This window comes from Coffea arabica, chromosome 9e (assembly GCF_036785885.1).
Source record: "Coffea arabica cultivar ET-39 chromosome 9e, Coffea Arabica ET-39 HiFi, whole genome shotgun sequence".
NCBI lineage: Eukaryota > Viridiplantae > Streptophyta > Magnoliopsida > Gentianales > Rubiaceae > Coffea > Coffea arabica.
The window spans coordinates 7,726,448-7,752,225 of NC_092327.1; positions in this window are offsets into that span (position 1 = coordinate 7,726,448).

Below are 25,778 nucleotides of genomic sequence, written 5' to 3' on the forward strand. Positions count from 1 at the left end.
GCTTATATCTTGGTGTAAAAAAATCTAATTGAGGTGCCGTCAGTAGCATTTGAAACTAGACTCATGGACCTTTGTTCTGGAAAATTTTCATATTTTTCTTCTATGTGTACTGCTGTCCGTGACTCCTCAAAGTAGGCTGCCCTGCTTGAATGTCCTGTTTTTTTCGGAAAAATGAATTTTTGCCTTGGATCGAATATTTGGCCTATTTGTGATTTGAATCTCTGAAAAGTGTCTTCTGGGATGTGGTAGTACTAAAAATCTATTTTACAATGGTATAACTTTCAGAATTTTTTGACTTGTGGAACTCGAGTTGTAAATTTTTAAACTTTACTGTTACTATTCATCTCGGTAGATTCCTGAAGCAGAGAAACGGGCTTCTTGACTTTAATACCTCGGACGGCCTACTTCCAACCTCTTACCTTGATTTTTTCACTTCCTTGACTTCAAATGTATCCCTATTGAACTTCTCTTGCTAATGTATCTCTCCTTTCCTCAAAGTTTTACTCTTTTAACAAGTTACCTTAATTAAAGCGGTCAAGACTTGTACTTAGCTTTTAGCCACCATTTTCGAAATTCCAAGTGAAGCTTACTTGCTAGAATTACCTTGTATTTGGATGACATTGAGCCTAATTGAAGGGCTATTGTGTTAACATTGTTTATGTGTGAATTTGGGCTGGGTTGAAAAAAATAATAAAGCCATAAATGGCTGGAAAATAGGTAAATACAAAGGGCGTGCTGCCCAAATTTGCACCCGAGGGCTAGGTAGATGTACTCGCGACTTGAGTAAGGGTTGAGGATGAAACTAATTTGAATCATCTAAGGCATTCAAATCTTCTTTATTAGAGGTATATAACTTGTACCCTTGGAAAAATGAAATTTACGACTAATAGAAATACGTTTTCTTCGTTTCTTCGACTCAAATAGAGATTTCAAAGTTTTACGAGCGAGCATAAGTTTTACAAATATTTTACTCATGTCCTTTGGTTTAAATGTACTCTTTTCACTTCCAAAACTATACTTATACTTTGTAATAGCAGTTATTCGGATTTTCTTTGGTTCACCTAAACTTTGGATGGTTTAGCTGTAATATTTTCTCTTGGTTATTATTAGGGTTCGTTGGTGATTGAGGGTATTACCCGGAGGGTTCCTTTAGGCGTTCTTTTGCTGTAATAGGGGAGTGTTCCTTGTTTGTTATATTTTCATTGACTATGTGGCTTGATCTTGATTATATGACATGTTATGAATGAATGATAACATGTTAAATGTTTTCAATGATTGCTTAAAATGAGTTTTCTAGGCGAGTGTGTACTTTATCGCACTCGACCTAAATGAATGTGAAAGTTTCAATGATTGAATGATTATATATGCATGAATGTAAGTCTCTTGGCTGAACTGGGCCCTGCCCTTCGTTACTGATCGACTCGAGCCAGAAGCGGACTCGGTCGGGTGATTTAGTGACCCTGGGTGAACGTTTGGTATACTCGAGTATTACCTTGTAGTCTGGTGGAGCCTGGCCAACGTCCAGGAGGGGGTGAAATGAAATGAATGAACGAATGTCAATGTAAATGAAGGGTTTTACTTATCAAAATGCATTTTCAAACGATTGGAGGAATAAGGAAATGAAATGAGAATGAATGAATGAATGAATGGCTCCATGTGAGCACGTATCCTTTTAATGAATGTTGTTATTGCTTTATATTGTCATGTTTCTTGAATTACTTGCTATCTATGGTTAATGTATTGAACTCATTGTTTGTTTATGTGTTTGGAACCTTACTGAGTTTTTAGCTCATTCCGTTAGTTTTATTTTCCTTAACAGGGGATACGAGCTAGGACGAGAGCTCAGTATAGACTAGTTTAGTCTAGTTCTTTGGATTCTTTTGTAATGGTTCTCGCCCTAGCGTGTGGCGGGCTGGATGTATGAAGTATTGAGAACCCTTGTATATTTGAGATTGTACTCCCTTTTGGGATAGAAATGTATATAAGTTTTTCTTTAAGTTTGGAATTGATATTATGCTTGTTCTTGTGGGTTTATTTCGATTTTTGTCTTGAGGTATGACTGAGTCCCGGCGAGAGTTGGGCAGGCGGTCCGCCGAACCCTTTGGTTTGCCTTAGGGTAAGGTGAGGCTGTCACAAAATGTGTTCTTTACCATATATTAATGGATGATCTACCTGGTTACATGATTACTAAGCCATATGTCACGGTCTGCTTGAGTATGACTTGTTTTCCTATATTCTGTGAATAATATCATGTATGCGAGTTTACTTGCCTGTTTTCTTGGAACCTCACTGGGCTTTTAACTCATTCTATGAATTTGTTTTCCTTACAGGGATGGGAACATGAGAGGTTGAATTGGAGAAGGCCTAGATTTTATCTAAATTTGTTAGTTACTCACGCGAGCACTCCATAGATGTCTAACTGGCTTGATTGGTTTGATTTTTGCAAGTTTGACTCCTTGACTGTATTTATAGATGGTGTGGGCATTGCAGGCCCATGAGTGTACACATTGAAGGTTGTAATTGATACGAAGCTTTTATTATTGAGGTTATTTATAAATTTCATGATGCGTGACTGAGTCCTGACGAGAGTTGGGCAGGCAATCTGCCAAACCCTTGACTACGCCCTAGGGGGAGGTGGGGCTATCACAGTCTGCCACTATATTAGCTTTTTCAAAATAGTAATTAATAGTATGCTCATAATCCTTCATAACCTCCATCCATTTATGCTATCTCAAGTACAATTTCTTTTGGAAGAATAAATACTTAAGACTCTTATGATCAATGTATACCTTAAAAATCAGCCCATACAAGTAATATCGCCAGACACAACAGCAGTTAATTCTAGATTATGGGTCGGATAATTTTGCTCATGAGCTTTTAACTTTCGAGAGGCAAATGCAATTACGTTTCCATTTTGCATAAACACACACCCTAAACATTCCCTCGAGGCATCTGTATACACAACGAAACTATCCTTCCCATTTGAACTCTTGAAAACTGGTTTCACACCTAGTGTCTCAAACAAATTTGTCATGCTTCTTCTTCAAATTAGTTAGAGGTCCTGCAATTTTTGAGAAATCTTTTATAAATCGACAATAATACCCTGCTAGATCCAAAAAACTACGAACCTCAGTAGGATTCTCTGGCTATTTTCACTTGACAATAACTTCTACTTCAATCGGATCCACAATAATTCCATATTTTGAAATTATATGGCCTAGAAAGGATGCTTTCTTCAACCAATACTCACATTTACTAAATTTAGCAAATAATTGATGCTCTTTCAGGGTTTGTAATACCACCCTCAAATGTTGCTCATGTTCCTCTCTAGTTTTCGAATAAACCAAGATATCATCAATGAATACCATTACAAACTAGTCCAAATAGGGTTTAAAAACCCAATGCATCAAATCCGTTGCTGCGGGGGCGTTGATTAATCCAAAAGGCATCACTGCAAACTCACAATGTTCATATCTAGAGTTAAAAGCAGTTTTTGGCACATGCTCCTTCTTCATTCTTAATTGATAGTACCCCTGTCTGAGATCTAATTTAGAGAATACAACGGTCCCTTGTAATTGGTCAAACAATTCATCAATGTGGCGTAAAGGTTATTTATTCTTAACGGTCACCGCATTTAACCCCCGATAATCGATGCACAATCAATTTTAAACTCCCGTCTTTCTTCTTGACAAAAAGCACTGGAGCTCCCCATGGGGATTCACTCTTATATATAAATTCTCGCTCCAATAAATCCAGCAGTTGTAACTTCAATTCCTTAAATTTGGTAGGTGTCATCCAATAAAGAGTTTTAGAGATGGATTTGGTTTCAGGTGTCAAATCAATCTTGAATTCTATCTCCCTCTCAGGAGGCAATGACACTAGCTCATTAGGAAAAACATCTAGATACTCTTTATCACCAGCATATCTTCCAGTTTCACCTTATCTCTTCGGGTGTTTACTAGTAAGGTTAGATATCCCTGTGCTCCTTTACTCAATAATTTCTAACCCGAACTTCAGAAATAAGAGTAGATGAGAATAAGGTACCCCTCACATCCAACCTTAAGGTTGTCTCTCCTGGTATGCAAAAGTCAACTACTTTCGTTCTACAATCCAACCGAGCATGATATCGGGCTAACCAATCCATTCCTGTAATAACGTCATACATCTTAATGGCTAGGCTTATAAGGTTTACCACCAATTTTCGCTCGCTAATCCAAATCTCATAGTTTTATACACCATGTTAGTGAGTAAATATTGGTCACCTGTGAGCGTTCTAACTTCCAAGTCATATGGTAGCCTCTTGGCTTTAACATCAATTTCACACACAAAATTAGGGTTGACAGAGGAATGGGTTGCACCAAGGCCTATCAAAATTTTAGCTAGACGATGAAAAACAGGGATCATAACTTCTACCACCTCAAATGAGTTAGGCACTTGTTGTTGGTCTAATGCATATACCCTGACTGGCACTCTCGGCCTGTTCCCTTCTATATTCGTTTGTTTAGAGGTTGACCTGTCTGATCGCTGGGTCTCACTCCTCTCTCAAAGTCTGTGTGGGCAGTTAGCAATCTAGTACTCGGCATTCTCGAATTGCAAGCACTTCCGTGCCTTTAGCCAATAATTGTTCTTGGAGTGATTCGACTTTCCGCAGTATCCACAAGGTAAACAAAAAGTCGGTGTTTGGCCTCCTTGTGAGACAGCTCTTTGTTGTCCTTTTCCACTTTGTGCTCCTCTCGAAGAAACTCCCCTTGGTGTCCCCAGAAGTCTCACGCCACTTGCCTCTCTTTCCACCTCGGGAGGCGGTACATTTCGATCACTTAGCCCGAGGCTACTACTAGGCGTACCTCTTTTCCTTACCTGGAAAGCCTTTACTTGAGTTCTGGTACTTTCAATCCTCTGAACTTTCTCAAGGGCTTCCGTAAAAGTGATTATTTGTGCTGCGGCTAGGGTTTTCTAAATTTTTACATTTAATCCCTGCACAAATCGCCTTATTTTTTTTCGCTCTGTAACTACTAGTTCAGGGCAAATGTGAACAATTTAGTGAATTGGGTTTCATACTCGGAAACACATAAGGTTCCCTGACATAGTCTGATAAAATTATCCTCTCTTTTCTCTTGGACCAAGGATGGGAGAAATTTTTCATTAAATTTCCTTGCAAAGTTAATCCAAGTTCACGGCATCTATTCTCTTTCCCACTTAACCCTGATAACATTCCACTATTCTCGAGTTGGTCCTTTAAATTGGAAGACAGCAAACGACAGTTGTCTCTCCTCTGTATAGTTCAAGGCCGCAAAAATATTGATCATCTTCTCCAACCAGTTCTCAGTTACTTCGGGATCAGGTCCTCCAAAGAACTTAGGTGGAGAAAACTTTTGAAAGCGCTCTAGGGCTATACCTTCTCCTATCTCAGGGCTCCTAGGCTAGTTAACAGGTGCTTGACCCTGTTGCTTTACTAAACATGCTTAAATATCTGTCATTCATTGTATAGACGTCACTACTTGGTCCCCTGTTTCAGCCCTCGGTTCACGATTTTGATCGGCCATCGATTCTCTTTCATTCGTTGGTTCATGCTGTTGCCTAGGTCTACATCCATGACCTCGTCTACCATCCATGCCTTTTAAAATAGGGCAGTATATACATAAGCAAGAATAAATCTCCAAACCATGAAGCCAAAGACAATGAGACACACTTGCACAACATGTTCATATTATAACCACTGAAACCAGTTCACAAAAGTACTGCACATATCAACCTTAACTACACATAGCAAAGACAAGTACTGTACACGTCAACCTTAACACATTAATAACAAAAGCAATACAAGAAAAGCGACGTGTCGTTTCAACTCTCCGATAGCACACCCGAATTACCTTGTACAAAACCACAAACTTAAGTCTCTAACTTAATTCATCCCCAAACCAGCCGATTCCACATCTCCCTCATGCGCAACTTGCCCTTTCTTAGGTTCCAGTTTAGATTCATTAGGGGCTGCATGCCCTTGACGTCCCTCGGGTAGGTTCACTTGTATCACTTCTTCCATGAGTACTTCACACTCAGTCAAGCTATTCTCTGTTCGGTCCCTCATTTTTCTCACCATCCGAACAAGGTGATCATTGACCTCATGCATTTGTTCTCAAAAAGCATTAGTCCGCTGTTGTTTCTCAAGAATAGAAGAGTCAAACTCTCGAATTCTAGCACCTTGCATTCTTAACATTGCCCCCTAGCGTTGGATCTCAATTTGGGCTCTATTATTGGTATTGACCAACCTTCGCCTCTCATCCGCTATCACTAGGACCACTCGATCAGGGTACGAATAAGTCATCCAACAGTCACAGTGTCTCACTCTGCACTTCAGAACCCAATGATGAACAGGCCCTCTTGAATGTTCCTGGTAACTAAGAACTCGACGAAGCCTCTCGAGACTCTCGCTCCCACCGTCTCATTCCATTTTCCACATTATAAGCAAGAAGATATGAAGCAATAAGATGCGAACTTGGACACAAATGTAGCAAATATATCCACCTAACACTTTAGTTTAAACTTAAACCTTCAATTCACCCAGGTCAATTCAAACATAGGCTCTGATACCACCTGTTACGACTCCACCAGCCCCTAGGGCGTACCTTAGAGTTTGGTGGACCACCTGTCTAACTCTCACCAGGACTCACTCACAACCCCAGAAGCAATAACAACAACATCAATAACAAGAGCAGCAGCAATATTCAAACTTAAACATATATACATTCATTGACATCGAATATCCATTCAAGCCGATAAGACAACAAAAGATTCATGCTCAAATCTAAACCAATAAAACTAAGAAGGTCACTAGGACAATTAACAAAGGACCTAGACAGACACTCCAGCCTTCTCCAACTCACTAGCCCACTTTCTCGTCCCCTGTAAGGAAAACAAACTCATAGAATGAGCTTTTCTCCGGTGAGATTCCAAGACAACAAGTAAACAAAGTAGCAAATTGGCAGTTACATATATCATAGTTTCAAAGCGAAGAAAGTAAACGTTCACAAGATAAGTCATTAACATTTCAAGTCAACAAGTTAGACACACAATTAACACTTTCACGCATAAGGATACAGTTTGCTCTTGCGACTAGTTTAGCAGCAACTTGTCTAGAATCCGTTGACACTACGTCAACCATGGGAATATAGTAACAAGTCAAGTAGAGCACCGCTTATCTCTAGTCTCCGTCCATCGATCAACCCCCTACCGAGTCCGAATTCCAAAGATAATAGTAGAGGTAATACTCCAATATACCGATTCCAGAGGATCGAATCTAGTGGAATAAACAATAAACACTACCCATGATTCATCAATCTCCTCGACCAAGCCCTTGCTGGCTCGATTCGAATAACTAGCCGTTGGGGTTTGGGATCCTAGGCAGTTACTTTCAAGTTATGCACATGAACATCAATTCACTTGCAAATAGTGCACAGTACTTTAGTATAGTTAGGCTAAGTGCGATAAAGTGCACACCCTCCCAACCACAATAAGTCAAGAGCATTGCAATAACATTCACTCAATCAACGATCTTATGTCAAGTATTGATCAATCACATCAAAAGAGCATTTCGATTAAGCAGCAAGCTCTACTATACAATTGGTACACTCACCAACTGATCAAGGTCTATTAATTGTCAAGCTCAGGCTCTACTTCTTGGTCACTCTCAAAATCTGTGATTAGATATAGTATAGCAAGAAGCAATCAAACTTTTAGATCAACTTTTAGATCTAATATGTGATTAGATCAAGTTCTACCATACATAGCTTTTTAAGACAGTTACAACTTTTACTTGTAAAAATCAAAGGAAAAACCACGTATATGGTAGTTCAATGCCACAAGCATAGGATGGAGCAAAACTATGTTAAGTATAGGCAAGAATTTTGAAGAAAAGTAACAAGAATCTTGAGGTTCAAAGTTGAAAATTTCCAACTATAAAATGTTTTGGGGCAAACATTATTTTTCTCCTCTTAAATCGCTTTATTTTGGCTCAAATCCAACCTTTATGTGAAAATCAAGGGTTTCTCAAATAACTCAAGCAAAGGTAGATCAAAACCACCCTAAACTTTGTTAATCTTAGTCCCTAACTTTTGATGTTTACAAAACAAATCGATATTACTAATATCTCCTCAAAGATCTTTTCAGCAATAAAGCAAATCAGGTTCAAAAATTAAGTTCAAGTAAAAGAGGCAAAGATTGATGAAAGCTGTCGGACGCTCATGAAGACTGGATCGGACGTCCGATAATCATTACGCAACTTCGGACGCATGAAGAATTCCACCACTGGACATCCAAAGAAATTAAGTCATTCCTTCTCACTGACTTCGATCGGAGGCACAACATTAGAGTACCGAACGTCCGACAAACATTGCAACACTTCGGACGCAAAGCATTGAAGGCACCGGACGTCAGAAAGAATTGAAGAAGAATTCTCAGCTTCACTATCTACTTTCAGACGCAAACATTGAAGGTACCGGACATCCGAAAGAATTGAAGTAAATTTCTTGAGCTCACTGCCTGCTGCCGGACACAAGAAACAGGTCACCGGACATCCGACACTACTAATGGCTAGTTGACTCTTCAGCTACTTTCTATCCGTTGGAAGCATTAATAGAGGAATTTTTTGGTCTCATATAAATAGAGCATGGTCAACCACTTCAAAAAAACTTTTGCACATTAAGACTACAAAAGATCTAGAATGATTTTAGCAAGAAAATACTCTTCATAGAAGAATTATACTTTTGTTTGTGTGAATTTCGTGTAAGCTCTTCTTGTGAGATAAATACTTTAATAGTGTAGCTTTGTGAGGGTTATCTGAGTGATAGTAAAACTTTCTAGTTTGACCAAGTGTAGCTTGGGGCAAAGATGAAGTGATCCTTCTTTTGTACACAAAAGCTGATTGTATTTGATTAACTTGAAGAGACTTGTTCTATAAAGTGATACTCAAGCTTAAGAGGAGCTTGGAAGTAAATTGGTTTGCTATTCCTTCCCTACTATTTACTGTCTTGTAATTCTTAACTGGTTATCTCTTCTACTCCTGAGCAATCTTGCTTTCTTGATCAATTGTTCATTGTGTGGTCACCTAGAAAAGAGGATAAATTTCATATTAAGCAAAAAGTGTCTCATAACCGGATTAGTTTTTAAATAACCTAATTCACCCCCCTCTTAGGCTATTTTCGATTCTAACAATTGGTATCAGAGCTTGGTTTCCTTGAAATTAAACTCAATCGGCTTTGGAGTAAAAATGATGACAACCAACAATGCTATATTTTTTGAAGGTCAATCTGTCGTTAGACCTCCAATGTTTAATGGATCCAATTATGTGAGTTGGAAAGAGAGAATGATTATTTTCTTGCAATCTATTGATATTGAACTGTAGTGTATTGTTAGTGAAGGTCCATATGATGCCTCCATAATAGATGATGTCACTCATAGACCAAGACCAAAAATCAGAAATAAGTTGACTGGTGATGATAGAACCCACCTTACTTTGAATGCCAAGGCTATGAATGTGTTGTATAGTACTTTAGATTCAAATGAATCCATTAGAGTCAAAGGGTGCAGGTCTGCTAAAGAGATTTGGGATAACTTGGAGAAATCCATGAAGGGACTGAGAATGTGAGAGAATAAAAGAAGTCTATCCTAGTTACCAAGTATGAATCATTCAAAATGGAAGCTCATGAAAACATTGACAATATGTATTGTAGATTCAATGACCTCATTAAGGACCTAGAAGTTCTGGAAAAGGAATACTCTCTAAGTGAGAAAAATAGAAAAATCTTGAATGCCTTGACCAAGGATTGGGAGAGTAAGGTGATTGCCATTGAAGAGGCTAAAGATCTAAATTCTATGCCTATTGAATCTCTTATTAATTCTCTAACCTCTTATGAGCTGAAACTTAAATCCAAGGTACAAGAGGAAGAGGATGCAAAGGTGAGAAGGAGCATTGTTCTAAAAGCGTCTCAAGATAAAGATGACTCGGCCTCCATGGATGGAGATGATGCGGAAGTTGACGACAATGATCTTGCTCTTATCACAAGAAGCTTCAAAAGAATCCTCAACAAAAAGAGATTTAGAAAGGGAGGACCCAGCAATTCATCTTCAAATCAGTTCAACAATGCAAGAAACAAAGAAAAGTAAGAGACTAATAAAAAGCAAATGACAAGTGCTTTGAGTGCAGCCAATTGGGACATTACATGAATGAGTGTCCAATGAAGAAGAAGAGAGAAGGAAATGTTGAACGAAAACCTAGATTCAACAACTTTCAAATCACCTGGAATGATTGCAACTCGGACGGTGATGTTGAAGAGGAAAAAGAATCTGCTCAAATGGCTTTCATGGCCGTTGGTGATGATGAGGTAACTATTTACAACTCTCAACTTAATAATGATGATGAATTTGATGAAGATGTTAATTCCTTCATTGAGAGAGTGCATGATGGTTTGAAAGAATCCTGTGCTAGAAACAAACAACTAAAACAAAAGATCAATTTTTTTATTCAAGACAATGCAAATCTTTTTCGACAAAACAAGAATCTGAAAGATGAAAATGATCACTTCAAAAAGAATGGAACTGTTTTACTTTTTGAGTTTGATAGAAAAACAAAGCTTTGTGATTTATTTAAAAAGGAACAAAGTGACTTGAAAAAAAGAATGAATTGTCTAAATGATTTGCTTCAACACAAGAAACAAAATTGTTTTCAAAGGAATGACTCAATATCCCATTTTGACATTCATGAGAAAAGGCTGAATTCTAGTGCAAACGAATTTATCATTTATAGGAGAAAGCAAGTCAGATTTGTTAAACCTGTGCATACAAGTAATTTGCTGACTATGTGTAGTTTTTGTTGTCAAATTGATTATATGAAGAGTAATTGCTATGTAATGAAGAATATGAGAAATGGCATGAAATGCATGTGGATAGTTAGATATAATGCTAAATCTCAAGAACCCAAAAAGTAAAGGGTACCAAATATTATCTTATGAACTTTTGTGTAGGTGAACTTAGTGGACATCATTAAGGAATTAAGATGGTTCATTGATAGTGGATGCTCAAGGCACATGACTGGTGATCCATCACAATTCATCAATCTCCAGTCAAAATCAAGTGGAAAAATAACTTTTGGGGATGATAACAAAGCCAAAACAGTTGGAATAGGAGATGTTGGTAAGAATGGTCAAACTTTTGTTCATAATGTCCTTCTAGTTGATAATCTGAGATATAACTTGTTAAGTGTTGTTAATTGTGTGATAGAAATCTGTTTGTATTATTCAAAAAATATGAGTTACTTGTTCTTGACTCTGAGTTTAACATTATCTTCAAGGGAAAAAGGATAAATAACATCTATGTAGTTATTCTTGAAAATATTGATTCATCTAGTTTTAAATGTCTTAAAGTTGAGAATGAACACCCTTGGTTGTGGCATAGAAGGCTTTGTCATTTCAACATGGATTTGTTAAAAGAAATTTTCAAAAAGGAACTTGTTAGAGGTTTGTCAAAAATTAACTTTGAAAAGGACAAAATTTGTGATGCTTGTCAATCTGGAAAACAAGTAAAAGTTTCCTTTAAATCCAAAAAAATGTGTTTCTACTTCAAAACCTTTGAAACTTTTGCATCTTGATTTGTTTGGTCCTACCCAAATTGCTAGCTTGGGTGGTAAAAGATATTGTTTGGTTATTGTTGATGATTATTCTAGATACACTTGGGTGATGTTTCTTGTCCACAAAGATGATGCTTTCAAAAATTTTGTTTCCTTATTTGCAAAAGTTTAAAATCTGATGGGGTTGAAAATTATTAAAATTAGAAGTGACAATGGTTCGAAATTTAAATTTTGTGGTTTTCAAAATTTTGTGATCATAATGGAATCACTCATGAATTTTCTATTGGAAGAACTCCACAACAAAATGGTGTTGTTGAAAGAAAAAATAGAACTCTTCAAGAACCTGCGAGAACCATGTTAAGTGAATGCAATTTGCCAAAATATTTTTAGACCAAAGCCACAAATACGACTTGTTATGCTATGAATAGAGTTCTTTTGAGACCAATTTTGAATAAAACCTCTTATGAGTTAATGTTTGATAAAAAACTAATTGTTGGATATTTCAAAGTTTTTGGTTGCAAATGTTTTATTTTAAATATCAAGGAACATCTTGAAAAATTTGGTAAGAAATCTGATGAAGGGATCTTCCTGGGTTATTGTGAAAACAAAAGAGATTTTAGAGTCTATAATAGAAGGACTCTTGCCACAGAGGAAGCCATACATGTCACATTTGATGAATCTAACGATGATGTTTCCAAGAGTTATTGTGAAGATGATGATGTTGGTGTTCAAGAGGGACTCAAGAAACTCACAGTCCATAATCAAGACAATGCTCCACTATAAGACAATCCAATGGATGATCAAATTTTGGAAGAAAATGTCAAGGATGATGGTACACCTAGGGATCTTCCAAGAGTTTGAAAGTTTGCTCAAAATCATCCCAAGGAGTTTATCATTGGTGATCCATCTGAGAAGATTAGAACTCGCTCCTCCATTAAGCAATTGATGGATAATTTTGCCTTAGTCTCACTTTTTGAACCCAAAAATATTGTTGATGCCTTGAAAGATGAAAATTGGATTTTGGCCATGGAAGAGGAACTAAATCAATTTAAAATGAGTAAGGTTTGGACACTAGTTGAAAGACCTCAAAATCATCCTATTATTGGTATAAAATGGAATTTTAGACATAAAATGAATGACAAAGATGAAGTTGTGAGAAATAACGCTAGACTTGTAGTTAAAGGTATGCTCAAAAAGAAGGAATAAACTTTGATAAAACATTTGCTCCCGTAACTAGACTGGAGTCAATTAGAACGTTTTTGGCATTTGCATGTTTCAAGAATTTTAAATTATTTCAAATGGATGTTAAAAGTACTTTCTTAAATGGTTTATTGATTAAGAAGTTTATGTTAACCAATCTCTCGGTTTTGAGAATGAAACATTTCCTAATTATGTGTTTAAACTTTCAAAAGCTTTGTATGAATTAAAACAAACTCCAAGAGTTTGGTATGAACGGTTAAGTGATTTTTTGATTGAGAATGGTTTAAAAAGGGGCATTGTGGACACCACCCTTTTCACTAAACAAAGTTCCAATGATCTCATAATTGTACAAATATATGTTGATGATATTATCTTTGGTGCTACTAATGAGTGTTTGTGTGACAGCCCCACCTCACCCTAAGGCGAACCAAAGGGTTCGGCGGACCGCCTGCCCAGCTCCAGCCAGGACTACAGAGTCGATACACACAAATCCAATAGTACGCGCGAGAATCCAACGAAAACGAACCACTGGAGACCACCAAAAGTTAAAACAGAGCTTACCAACCCATACGGAATTACGGGACGTCGATTAAACACTTATACATATATTTACATTGGAGTCTTGAACAAATAAATCAAAATACAAGCCAAAGTATTCACACTACATAAAGTACAATTAGGGTTTCAGTTACAGAGGAGCATAAGCAAATAACAAGAGAAGTCCTACAACTAGCTCAACTCTTTTCTTCTAAAAATCTTGGTTTCAAAACAAGGAACCCTGTAAGGAAAACAAAATAACGGGAAGGGGGTGAGCTTATGCCCAATGAGGTACCAGACATATGGGAGTAAAATCATGACCTTTCACATTTAACCAATCAGATACATATACCAGATATAAAGGAAAGCAGATTAGACACAATGATTCAAAGGGAAGGATATAGGTGGCTCTCAAGACCCAGATTTCCATCTGCAGTACTTGATCCGAACCCGTTGACTCTCCGTCAACGTAAATAGAACCAACATATCCGTAGACCCCACTTTATACCAATTTTCCGTCCACCAAACATACCCCTACCGGGCTCGAACGTCGAACAGAACAAAAGTGATAATACTCGAGTATATCGGAATTAAGGATCTCAATACCCAAAGATTCCTGAAACAGACTATTGTGGGTCGTTATCTAATCGACCAGAACCTTGCCGGCTCGACTCGAGTAACTTGCCACAGGTGTTGAGCTCAGAGGTCCCAGAAAGGTCGTTGGATACCAGCCTCCAAACGACGTCCGAACAGACTCATAAACAGATAACAGATTACACACAGTAAATAGGAAATAGACATATGGACAAACAAGAGGACGAGTGTGATAAAGTACACCCTCGTCTCAAACAGAACGAACAGATAGTACAGTCATTTAAATCACAGATTGCAGGTGCAGAAACCAAGTTAAGCAACAAATGAGGGGAGTGGTACACTCACCGGTTCAAGTACAGATACTTCAAAAGTTTTCACTTCAGGTTGGCTTTAATCGCCAAGAAACCCTAAAATCATCAAAGTAAAACAATTGAAGGTTTCACATCCAAAATCGAGTAAACGGAATGCACAAGTGAGGCTCGACTACTTGTCGTACGCCTTTCCAGGTTAAGTACTAGTACAAAAGAATAAAATATGACTTTTAGAGCAAAAAGATAACAGTTGGTCCTAGGGTTACAAACAGCCCCCAAAACCCTTCATTTGTACTAAGATCAACTCAACTAAAGAAATCGCGTAGCCCTAAAATTTTGGGCAGCATGCCCTCGGTATTTACCTATTTTCCAGCTATTGATGGCTTCATTGTTTTCCTCAATCAATCCCAAAATCACCCACACACTACCAAAAAATAAGGCCGAATAGAACGTATAAGTGTATCGCCAAGCGAGGGACATGCGCGGAAATGAAGTTTATGTTCAAAACCAAAAGACAGTTTTGACGTTACTTAGCGGAAAGATCACAACTAAAGCTACACTTATCGGTTTGGGGTGCAAGTTATACCATTTCGAAGCTAAGACAAGGAGCTAAAACTTTGATGAAGAACCCTCAGTCCATTTTGTAGTGTATCTAAGTCAAAATTGCCATTCACAGAACCAGATTCTCACATTCGGGCTGGTTAACCGCCTTATGCGTAAACGACAATAACTCAGGCTACCGAAGTCGAAACGAGGTGATTCCAGGGGCGTTGGAAATATAAGACACATACCTACATTCCTTATGAAGACCTCCAAGGAAAAATCATGCATTTTCATGGTAAAAAATGGAAAACTCCACGAAAACAGAAATCTGGGCGCGAAACAGGGTTCATGGATAGTCAAGGGTATTTCGGTCAGTTCACAAACTACAGTGCTAGGATCGAGCTGAAATTTTGCTACAGTGCTAGGATCGAGCTAAACTTTTGCAGGAAACTAGTTTATACCATTGGCTACAACTTTCATGTTTTGGCCAAAATCTAATTCGGTAAGGATCAGGGTGAAAAGTCACGGTCAGATTTGGTGAAATGACAATCCTGTTCGCTGAACTCCTACCTAGGCCAGTCTGGGTATTTCTGACTTTTCACAAGCTACCAAGCTCAGATTGGGCTGAAAATTTATAACCAACTATAAAACATCATTCTCTATAACTGTCATGTTTTAACCTAAGGCTAATTCGATCTCTAGCATGCTCAAACAAATCCGGACAGAACAGGCCTGTTTGGAACCCTAATCTGGAATTTTAGCTTCAAACCCACAATTTTTCACAACCAATCATTTCCAACACATACCAACTCCATCATACACCATAACAAACCATTGATCCATGCCTAAACAATAATTTATATATTAAAACAGAAAATCCTCAATAAATAGGAAAATTTGTACATCTCAACCATAAGTCATGAAATAATCCACAACCTAACATATTCAACCTTTATAAGCCACCAATTCCACATTATTAAGGACAAAAGAGAATTTCCTTGACAACTTACCTTTGTAACTCCAAGAAGCAACACAACTAGATCTTGTTCTTCACAAATGGCTCCACACAACACCTTAAACTAGCTTAGCAACTCACTTTTGTGGAGGATTTTGAAATTTAAACAGTTGGTTTGTGAGATTCAAGCAAGAAATTGAGGAAACTAGTTGAGAGCTTTCTTTTCTTTTCTTCTAGTAAGGGAGTCGGCCAAGAGGAGTAGAAACAATATGATTCTTGGGTCAAAATTGAGTATTAGTAAATGTAAGAAATAATGGTCAAAGTCCAAGCTCGAATGAAAAAACGACACATGGCACCTTTTAAGTTTAACACTTATCCTTTTGTCTCTCCAATACAAATCCATATAGGTAACTTTTAATTATCTCTTATCACCTAGTAAATTAATCCCGGTATACAAAACTTAACCTAATTGGTCGAATTTTACCGAACTTACCGCACTAGTGGGCACCCATATCCGGTATTCGCTCTTAATTTCTCAAAAATTAACCGATACTAGAAAAATCATTGAAAAACTATATTTACTCATAAAACTTATCTTGAAAATTTTCCTAATAAAGAAAATGTAGAAAAGCATGCAATTAAATAGAATAAAACCTAGAAAATAAGAAAATTACGGGTCCTCACACTCTCTCCCCCTTAAAGAAACTTCGTCCTCGAAATTTTCTTACCATTGGGATCCATCAAAATTCAAGGTAACCAATGGACCATACCTTCTACGTTCTCAGATGAGTCAGGGCCCTGATGATGCTCCAGGGAATATACTCGAGCCGGTACCTTCGCTCCAGTCCCTTCTCCTTTCGACTGTCTAGGGTTGGTCTTGGCTGGTTCATGAGAGTTGGTCTTGGTTGGTGGCGGAGTCCCTCTCCTTTCGCGCAGTCGAGCTGGACAGTTAGCAATTCGATGTTCGGCGCTCCCACAGCCCAGGCATTTTCCTTCTTTCTTTCAACAATTTGCCTCCGTGTGATTTGGCCCTCCGCAATATCCACAGGGATCTCGAGTAGCAGAGACCGATCCTCCCGGTGAGACACCACTGGCCACCCCCCGTTGTCGTACTCTCCCGTTTCCTTTTCCACTCTTAGGGGGTGTGCTCTTATCTTCCTGTTCCGAGCTGCTCCCAGGAAAGCCCTTTTTTTGGTTTGGAAGTTTCTAACTTGTAACCTCGCAGTTTCAACTCGCTGGGCCTTCTCTACCGCATCACTAAAGGCATTAAGTTGGGCTACCGCCAGATCCTTCTGAATTTCAACATTTAATCCTTGGATGAATCGCCTTATCCGTCTTTGTTCGGCTACAATCAGTTCGGGCGCAAACTTAGACAATCGAGTGAATTGACTCTCATACTCGGCTACGGTCTGAGTTCCTTGGCGAAGCCGAATAAATTCACCTTCCTTCTTTTCTTGGATTAGAGGAGGGAAAAACTTGGCATTAAATTCTCTCATAAAGTTCGCCCACGTCCTCGGGGTTTGTTCTCTTTCCCATTTCATTCGAATGACATTCCACCAGGAACGGGCGGCTCCCTCTAGTTGAAAGACAGCAAATGTCACCTGTCTCTCCTCAGTGTAGTGTAATGCAGCAAAAATATCGATCATCTTCTCCAGCCACCTCTCAGCCACGTCAGGATCAGGGCCTCCGAGAAATTTGGGTGGGGAGAACTTTTGAAATCTCTCAAGGGCTCTATCCTCGCCCTCTATATGATTAGCAGGGTTTCCAGGTTGAGGATTGGGATTTTGGCCCTGGTGTTCCACTATGTGGGCTAGCAGATCGGTCATGCGCTGAATACCAGCGGCTACTTGGGCATTTGGGTCAGCCCTAGGTTCAGGTATTGGTTCCCGATTACCCCCTTCATTCGTGGGTCGCTTACGCCCGCGCCCACGACCTCGTCCACTACGAGAACCCTCCATTGGTCTATCCAATTTAGGGTCGAATCGTGAATATAACATTAAATAAACAAGTAACTAGAGGTACACACAGATCAAAAGCATAGATACATCACACAACGTTATCAAACAAATCACACGGTAACAGTCAGTTAACTACAAATAAAGAAAGCCATGAAGGTAGCGGGGTCATCCAAAAGGTACTATAGATAAACAAGGCCAAAAGTATAACAATAACGTGCGATAAGCTATCCTCTCTAGGGCTCAGTCCATAACCTGCATGTATAACACAATTTATATCTTAATCAAGGTTAGCCATGCTTACTTACACCCGAACAAACTACACAAACTTCCATAGAATCACATTCCTAGGTCGCCAAAGTCGCTTCTAACCTAGGCACTCATTCATTAAGTAGCCGGGCACAAGAATCTCAAATAAGATACTTCACAACTCGAGCCGGCCGGTCCCAAGCGTAAATCATCCATATTAAAGATTCCTACCCGACATACGTACCTAACTTGCTCAAGTCCCATGATAAAGATCTTTACACTTATGACATGCACGGTTCATAGCTAATGCTCAAAAGAGCACTTATACCTTTGAACGCATTCACGAAAGCAGGACCATAACAGCACTTGGCCCAATCTCACTCCGCGCAGAGACCACGTGAAGTGGCTCTGATACCACCTGTGACAGCCCCACCTCACCCTAAGGCGAACCAAAGGGTTCGGCGGACCGCCTGCCTAGCTCCCGCCAGGACAATAGAGTCAATACACACAAATCCAATAGTACGCGCGAGAATCCAACGAAAACGAACCACTGGAGACCACCAAAAGTTAAAACAGAGCTTACCAACCCATACGGAAGTACGGGACGTTGATTAAACACTTATACATATATTTACATTGGAGTCTTGAACAAATAAATCAAAATACAAGCCAAAGTATTCACACTACACAAAGTATAATTAGAGTTTCAGTTACAGAGGAGCATAAGCAAATAACAAAAGAAGTCCTACAACTAGCTCAACTCTTTTCTTCCAAAAATCTTGGTTTCAAAACATGGAATCCTGTAAGGAAAACAAAATAACGGGAAGGGGGTGAGCTTATGCCCAATGAGGTACCAGACATATGGGAGTAAAATCATGGCCTTTCACATTTAACCAATCAGATACATATACCAGATATAAAGGAAAGCAGATTAGACACAATGATTCAAAGGGAAGGATACATGTGGCTCTCAAGAGCCAGATTTCCATCTGCAGTACTTGATCCGAACCCGTTGGCTCTCCGTCAACGTAAATAGAAGCAACATATCCGTAGACCCCACTTTACACCAATTTTCCGTCCACCAAACATACCCCTACCGGGCCCGAACGTCGAACAGAACAGAAGTGGTAATACTCGAGTATACCGGAATTAAGGGTTTCAATACTCAAATATTCCTGAAACAGACTATTGTGGGTCGTTATCTAATCGACCAGGCCCTTGCCGGCTCGACTCGAGTAACTTGCCACAGGTGTTGAGCTCAGAGGTCCCAGAAAGGTCGTTGGATATCAGCCTCCAAACGACGTCCGAACAGACTTAGAAACAGATAACAGATTACACACAATAAATAGGAAATAGGTATATGGACAGACAAGAGAACGAGTGTGATAAAGTACACCCTCGTCTCAAACAGAACGAACAGATAGTACAGTCATTTAAATCACAGATTGCAGGTGCAGAAACCAAGTTGACCAACAAATGAGGGGAGTGGTACACTCACCGGTTCAAGTACAGATACTTCAAAAGTTTTCACTTCAGGTTGGCTTTAATCGCCAAGAAACCCTAAAATCATCAAAGTAAAACAATTGAAGGTTTCACATCCAAAATCTAGTAAACGGAATGCACAAGTGAGGCTCGACTACTTGTCGTACGCCTTTCCAGGTTAAGTACTAGTACAAAAGAATAAAATATGACTTTTTGAGCAAAAAGATAACAGTTGGTCCTAGGGTTACAAACAACCCCCAAAACCCTTCATTTGTACTAAGATCAACTCAACAAAAGAAATCACGTAGCCCTAAAATTTTGGGCAGCATGCCCTCTGTATTTACCTATTTTCTAGCCATTGCTGGCTTCATTGTTTTCCTCAATCAATCCCAAAATCACCCACACACTACCAAAAAATAAGGCCCAATAGAACATATAAGTGTATCGCCAAGCGAGGGACATGCGCGGAAATGAAGTTTATGTTCAAAACCAAAAGACAGTTTTGACATTACTTAGCGGAAAGATCACAACTAAAGCTACACTTATCGGTTTGGGGTGCAAGTTATACCATTTCGAAGCTAAGACAAGGAGCTAAAACTTTGATGAAGAACCCTCAGTCCAGTTTGTGACGCCCCGAAAAGTATAAGTGCGAGAGCCTGTAAATTTGTTTTAAAGTACTCGGTTTTATTTTTTTTATAATTGCACGTTTTTTCACATTTTATTGATGTGAGAAATTGGAAAAATAATTTTTATGAGTAAATATAGTTTTTGGATGATTTTTCTAGTATCGGATATTTTTTGAGAAAGTAAGAGCATATACCGGACGTGGGACCCACTAGTGCGAAAAGTTCGGAAAAATTCGGCCAACTAGGTTAAGTTTTGGATACTGAAATTAATTTATCGGGTGTTAAGAGATAAGTAGAGGATGCTAAGTGGATTGGTATGAGAGAGACAAAAGTTAGGCAAGCATTAAATTAAATGACAAGTGTCACTTGGCTATTGGGTGGACCATTTGACTACTATTCCATGTCTTACCAATTGACTTAAATAACTAAAAATTCACCAAAATTCCTCATTTTTGTCTTCCTCTTGGCCGACTTCTTCAAGGCAAGAAAAGAAAGAAAACTCTTCAATTTTTGGCTTCAATCTTGCTCAAGTTCAACAATCTAACCATTTAATCTTGCAATCTCTCCATAAAACCTCTTCACTTAGTGTTTGTGAGTTGATTTGTGGAGTTATTTGGAAAGCTAAGAGGACCTATTGCCCCCTCTCTCTTGTTTCTAAGGTGAGTTGTGAAGAACCACCCTCCTCCTTTAATTGATGCTTAAATCATGATTGGTGGAAGTATGAGATGCAAGTTTATGGATTATTTCTTGATTTGTGGTTGAAGTGATGAAGTTTTATAATTTTTGGGGATTTTTCTGTTTTAATATGAGTATGATTGTGTGGCTATCTATGATGATTGGAAATGGTATATAATGACTCTAGGAGGTGGGAAAAGTGGTTAATTGCAACCAATTTCTGTTTTGGAAGAAATTTTGGAAAGTTAGGGTTATGATGAATACATTCTACCCGAATTTATAGCTCCTAGTTAGAGGCCGAATTGGCCTTGGCTTAAAACATGAAAGTTGTACGGAATGACATTTTAGAGGTGCCTCAAAATTTCAGGTCAATCGGAGTAGCGTAGAATGAGAAAAGTCGAAATTACCCTTGCTGTCCTGGTTTTACCCAAATGTAAGAATTGCGCCTGTAATTGGTTGTTTTGGCTGGAATTGCTTCCGAATTGGTTGTTGAGGTCTTCTGATGAAATGTAGCCCTGTTTCTTAGCTTTCAGTTGGTTTTCGAATTTCTGGATTTGGATTTAGGTAACCTGATTTATGATGTTTCCACTAGAATACGTTCTGTGAATCTGTTTTTGCGGTTCTGGTGTAGTATCTTGCATTTTTGACCTGGTTACACTCGAAACTGGGTTGAGTGACCTTCTGTAATATTGTAGCCCTATCTCTTAGCTTAGAAACGGTGTATCTTGTACCTTCATCCGACAATCGTAGCGCCTTTGGTGCCATTACCGCAAAATGACGTCAAAAACTATTTTTTTCAGGGTTAAAGCTAAATCATTTCCGGATTTTTCCTGGTTTACTCTAGTGCTTATACATTGTTATGGAGCCCTATTTTGGTGGTATTCGGAATTGGTTTATGACTTGTAACCGAGTCTTATTGTGCTTGTTGGAATATTTTAGAGCTTGAATTGTACTTGTACTATTGGGAGCCTATTGAACGGCCGTTGTGAAGAATTTATATTTCGCGTGACTTTGGGACTGGTTGAGGAAATAATGAAGCCATGATGGCTGGAAAAGTTAGCAAATTCAGGGGAAGTGCTGTCCGAACTTTGAAGGGATTTGTTTGCATTGAGTTTGTGATCTAAGACTTGGATTTGCGCAAGGCAATGTTATATGATGGATGATTTCTGAGCCATGGAGGTGAGTGACCTCAAACTATTTCTAAAGTTATTTATGAACTGTTTCCTGCATTATTTCCTTTTGAACTATTTCCAAAGTTACTTTTGAACTGTTTTCCTGCATTATTTACTTTTGAACTATTTTCTTGCATATCATGCGTGCTTGCATGTGAGTGTTCCTGGTTTGTTATATTTCCTTGACTTATTGGCTTGTTATTATTGATGGATAATGTGTTAAGTGCTTTCAATGATTGTTAAAACGAGTTTTCGAAGCGAGTGTGTACTTTATCGCACTCGACCTAAATAAATGTGAAATTTTCAATGATTAATGATTAAATGCTAGTTGCGCATGAATGTAAGCCTTTTGGCTGAACTGGCCATTGCCCCTTGTTACCGATCGACTCGAGTCAGAAGCGGACTCGGTCGGGCGATTAGGTGACCTGGGTGAACGTTTTGGTATACTCGAGTATTACCTTGAAGTCTGGTGGAGCCCGGCCACTGGCTGGGAAGGGGGTGAATGAAATGAATGATTAAATGAAGCGAGGGTTTATTCACAAAATGAAATTTTCAAATAATTGGAGGAATAAGGGGAAATGGCAGGAGAACGAGCGAGCGCGCGAATATTTGGCTCCATGTGGGCCCGTATCCTTTTCATGAATGTTACTATCGCTTTCCATTGTAAATGTTTCTTGAATTATTGATACTCCATCATTGATTTATGACATCATTGAAATGAACTATTGTTAAACCGATTTGATTATTGATTTTACTGGTTACTCGCTGAGCTTCTAAATCACCCCGAAAATATTTTTATTCCCCTCCACAAGGCTCAAGGTGAAGGAAGGCTTGTAGTACTTATTCCTGTGATCGGATGAATTATCTCATGTGTACTTTGAATTTGGACTTCCTCTTGTATAATAGTCGGATCATGGATCAGAGTGGCGCAGTGGAAGCATTGACGCTTCGCTTTTGATATGTAATTATTTATTGGAGAATTTGATATAATATTTGAGTTTTATCGTGTAATCTGTTTGAGGAATGTAGTGAACGACTGAGTCCCGGCGAGAGCTGGGCAGGCGGCCCGCCGAACCCTCTGGTTCGCCTTAGGGGGAGGTGGGGCTGTCACACAGTTTGTAGTGTATCTAAGTCAAAATTGCCATTCACAGAACCAGATTCTCACATTCGGGCTGGTTAACCGCCTTATGCGTAAACGACAATAACTCAGGCTACCGAAGTCGAAACGAGGTGATTCCAGGGGCGTTGGAAATATAAGACACATACCTACATTCCTTATGAAGACCTCCAAGGAAAAATCATGCATTTTCATGGTCAAAAATGGAAAACTCCACGAAAACATAAATCTGGGCGCGAAACAGGGTTCATGGATAGTCAAGGGTATTTCGGTCTGTTCACAAGCTACAGTGCTAGGATCGAGCTGAAATTTTGATACAGTGATAGGATCGAGCTAAAATTTTGCAGGAAACTAGTTTATACCATTGGCTACAACTTTCATGTTTTGGCCAAAATCTAATTCGGTAAGGATCAGGGTGAAAAGTCACGGTCAGATTCGGAGAAATGACAATCCTGTTCGCTGAACACCTACCTAGGCCAGTTTGGGTATTTCCGACTTTTCACAAGCAACCAAGCTCAGATTGGGCTGAAATTTTACAAGCAACTGTAAAGCATCATTCTCTACAACTGTCATGTTTTAACCTAAGGCTAATTCGGTCTCTAGCATGCTCAAAAAAATCCGGACAGAACAGGCCTGTTTGGAACCCTAATCTGGAATTTTAGCTTCAAACCCACAATTTTTCACAACCAATCATTTCCAACACATACCAACTCCATCATACACCATAACAAACCATTGATCCATGACTAAACAATAATTTATATATTAAAACAGAAAATCCTCAATAAATAGGAAAATTTGTACATCTCAACCATAAGTCATGAAATAATCCACAACCTAACATATTGAACCTTTATAAACCACCAATTCCACATTATTAAGGACAAAAGAGAATTTCCTTGACAACTTACCTTTGTAACTCCAAGAAGCAAGACAACTAGAGCTTGTTCTTCACAAATGGCTCCACACAACACCTTAAACTAGCTTAGCAACTCACTTTTGTGGAGGATTTTGAAATTTAAACAGTTGGTTTGTGAGATTCAAGCAAGAAATTGAGTAAACTAGTTGAGAGTGTGACGCCCCGAAAAAAAAATGAGTTTGAGAACCCGGAAATTTTCTAATTTTCTAGGGTTTATTTTTTTTAACGCCCGCCTTTTCTACATTTTCTTGATTAGAAAAAATTCCCCAAATAAAGTTTATGAGCAAAAATAGTTTTAAAATGATTTTTCTAGTATCGGTTAGTTTTTGAGAAATTAAAAGCGTATTTTGGACGTGGGACCCGCAAGTGCGGTAAATGCATTATATTTTTGACAACTTGTTGGAATTTTGTATTAAGTGATATTATTTTACAATGTGTTTAGATATTTGTATTGGAGAGACAAAAAGATAAGATTAAAACCCTAAAGGACCATTTGTCACAAAACCATTGGACCTTGACTTTGACTTGGACTTGTCTTAATCTTTACTAAACCAAATTTTGACCCAATTTCTTTCCATTTTATTGTCTTGGCCGACTCTCTCTCTCTCCAAGAAAAGAAAAGAAAGCTCTCAACTTGTTTCTTCAATTTCTTGCTCAAATCTAGCAAATCAACCGTTTAAACTTCCAATTTCTCCATAAAAACCCTTAGTTTAGTGGTTGTGAGGTTGGTTGTGAAGTGGTTTGGAAGAAAATGGTGCTAAGTTGCTTCCTTTCTTGAGGTTTCAAGGTGAGTGACTTATGAATTCCTTCTTTGGTCTTTCTAATGTCAAATTAATGGTTTGTATTGGTTAAAGATGTGATTTTATGGAGGATTAGCACTTGAATGCATGAAATTCCAGATTAGGGTTTTGAATTTCCCCAATTCTGCCTGGCACTGTTCATCATAGTTAGAGGCCGAATTGGCCTTAGCACAAAACATAAAAGTTGTAAATAATGATGTTTTATAGTTGCCTGTAAATTTTCAGCTCAATCCGAGTTCGGTAGCCTGTGAAAGGACCAAAATACCCCTGCTGCCCTGTTTCTGTCCGAACCTGGAAATCAGCTTTGGTAATTGGTTAGTTTGACTGGGAATACTATTGATTTGGTTGTTGATGTCTTCTTAAGAATTCTAACCTTGTATCTTAGCTTTTAAATGGCTTTGGAATTACTTGATTTGGACTTAGGCAGCCTGACTTATGATGTTTGAACCAGAATGCGGTTTGTGAACCCGTGTTTTACGGTTCTGGTGTAGTAGATTGCATTTTTGACCTGTTTGCACTCAAAACTGGGTTGAGTGACCTTCTGTAATGTTGTAACCCTATCTCCTAGCTTCGAAACGGTGTATCTTTCACCTTCATCCGACAATCGTAGCGCCTTTGGTACCATTACCGCAAAATGACGTCAAAACTGTTTTTCTGGTTTTGAGCTTAACCTTCATTTCCGGACTTTTTCCTAGCTTGACTTGTACTAGTACTACTTGGAGCTTGTTGAATAGCTATTAGATGAACTTGTTGTTGTGTGTGTACCTTTGGGACTGGCTGAAGAAATAATGAAGCCATGATGGCTGGGAAAGTAAGCAAATTCAGGGGAAGTGCTGTCCGAAGTTTTAAAGGACTTGTTTGCATTGAGTTTGTGATCTAAGACTTGGATTTGAGCAAGGCAATGTTATATGATGGATGATTTCTGAGCCATGGAGGTGAGTGACCTCCAACTACTTCTAAAGTTATTTATGAACCGTTTCTTACATTATATACTTTTGAACTGTTTCCAAAGTTACTTTTGAAATG